At 44.9% G+C, this 2,500-nt stretch overlaps 1 protein-coding gene across 1 annotated transcript in view; it reads left to right on the top strand.

Annotated features, from left to right (window-relative positions):
• LOC143283214 (uncharacterized) overlaps positions 1–2,500 on the top strand; it is a 198,974-nt gene that overhangs the window by 176,050 nt on the left and 20,424 nt on the right. The window lies entirely within an intron of this gene.

Genomic DNA, 2,500 nt, shown 5'->3' with positions numbered 1-2,500 from the left:
CATGTACAATCCCAAATGTTGGTGCTTGCATGTCAGTTTGTTGGCGTTGCTTGACGTAGTGTTTGTCAATTTGTTTTGTTTATTGTTTCTTCTTTTTTCTTTTTTTTTTTATTATATCCGTCATTTTGTGTTTGGTATTTATTAACATAATATGATTCCACAGTTCGTTTGCCGTTTCTTGACAACTCCTCGTGTGGTTTGTGTGTGTGTGTGTGGTGTGTGTGTGTGTGTGTGTGTGTGTGTGCGTGTGCCTGTGTCTGTGTCTTGTCTGTGTCTGTGTCTATGTCTATGTCTGTGTCTATCTGTGTGTTTTGCCATTGTTTATCATATGTAATTTGCATTCGTCGATTTGCTGGCGCCTTCTAAATACATTACTCTTCAATTTGACGTATATGATTATATTCGTCTTTTTTTTTTTTTGGCGTTTCTTAACATATCAATCGTCAATTTGTAGGCGTTGCTTGACATATAGTTAATGGATTTGTTGCCGCTGTTCAGCGTGTAATTTGCGATTTCGCGTATAATATTTATTCAGTTCGTCATATATAATTCGTCAGTGGGCTATATGATTTTATCGATTTCTTTAGCGTTGGTGGACATGGTTGTAATTCATCAGGCGTTTATGTTGTTGTTGTTGTTGTTGTTTTGTTGTTTTTACACAATGTTGGGCTGTACTGAAGGGTGCAGAGAATACCCATAAGTGTGAGCCATTGCACTCAGTAAATAGTTACGGTGCAGAAAATATCGTCAACTTGGCTTGCCCATAGCTGTTACGTGTTGTTGTTGTTTTTTTTTCCTGTAGAGATGTTTATCGGCGTACGTGTGTGGTGGTTGGGCACGGTCATTTCCTGTGACTCGCAAGAGGCAGCCGGCTGCCATGGTGTTTTTTTCGTTTTGGTGGCTCTTCTAATAGGAACCACTACGTGCCGCTGCGTGCGTCACTGACTGCATGAGCGAGCAAAAAATAGAGGACTAATGAAGAAGAAGAAGAAGAAGAAGAAGAGAGAGAGACAGACAGACAGACAGACAGACCGAGAGAGAGAGACAGACAGACAGACAGACCGACCGACAGACCGAGAGAGAGAGAGAGACCGACATACAGACAGACAGACAGACAAACAACCCGAGAGAGAGAGAGATAGACCGATAGACAGACAGACCGACCGAGAGAGAGAGAGACCGACAGACAGACAGACCGACCGAGAGAGAGAGAGACCGACAGACATACAGACAAACAAACCGGGAGAGAGAGATAGACCGACAGACAGACAGACAGACCGAGAGAGAGAGAAGACCGACAGACAGACAAACCGAACCGAGAGAAAGAAGAACCGACCGAAGACAGACAGACAGACAAACAAACCGAAGAGAAGAAGACAGACAGACAGACAGACGACGAGAGAGAGAGAGACCGACAGAACAAGAACCGAGAAGAAAGACCGACAGACAGACAGACGACCGAGAGAAGGAGACGACAGACTACAGACAGACAGACAAACAACCAGAGAACCGACACAGACGACAGACAGAGAACAGAGACAAAGAAAAGACAGAACCAGACAAGACACAGAGAACCAACAGAACCGAAGACAGACAGACAGACAGAGCCAAGAGAGACCAAGACAAAGACAACAAAACCGGAGAGGATAGACCGACCACCAGAGAGAGACAGACAGTGACAGTCAGACCGAGAGAGAGATCGAACCGACAGACAACAGTGACGAATTCAGACCGGAGACGATGAACAGAAATCAGAGTGTAGATTTTCCAGTGTATTGCAAAAACAAGCCGAGTGTAGAACGGAGCATGTACGTGCTCTGATAGAAAGATGAAATCGTCACTTGGTTTGAGTGATTGATCAACGTGATTTAAAATTCAGTTCTTTCGGTTCACCATCACTCTCTCTCTCTCTCTCTCTCTCTCTCTCTCTCTCTCTCTCTCTCTCTGTCTATATATATATATATATAACTAGCTCTCTCTAGCTTTCTCTCTCTCTAGCTCTTTCTCTATAGATCTCTCTCTCCCCCCCCCTCTCTCTCTCTCTCTCGTTCTCTAGCTTTCTCTCTCTCTCTCTCTCTGTCTGTCTGTCTGTCTGTCTGTCTGTCTCTCTCTCTCTCTCTCTCTCTCTCTCTCTCTCTCTCTCAGTGTATCTATGCGTGTGTTTGTGTTGATGTTTATGCTGTATTCTGTGTGTACTCAGATCTCTGTAATGGGAAAGAGCGAGGTGGGGGGGTGGGGGGGGGGGAAGCATGTCTTTCTTATCCAACACCCTTGGAAATAAAGATATCGTATCGTGTCGGGAGGTGGTGTACACGTGTATGTGTGTGTCTACATCTGTGTGTGTGTGTGTGTGTGTGTGTGTGTGTGTGTGTGTGTGTGCATTTTCGTGCATCTGTGTGAGTGTGTGGGGTGTGCGCGCGCGCGCGCGTGTGTGTGTTTACGTGCGCGGTTTGTCTTTGTGTGTGTGTTTTGTTTGTTTGTTGTTGTGTTGTTGTTGTTG

This window comes from Babylonia areolata, chromosome 6 (genome assembly GCF_041734735.1).
Source record: "Babylonia areolata isolate BAREFJ2019XMU chromosome 6, ASM4173473v1, whole genome shotgun sequence".
Taxonomy (NCBI): domain Eukaryota; kingdom Metazoa; phylum Mollusca; class Gastropoda; order Neogastropoda; family Buccinidae; genus Babylonia; species Babylonia areolata.
The sequence above is the reverse complement of the archived record's forward strand: the minus strand, read 5'-3'. Positions and strand labels throughout refer to the sequence as shown.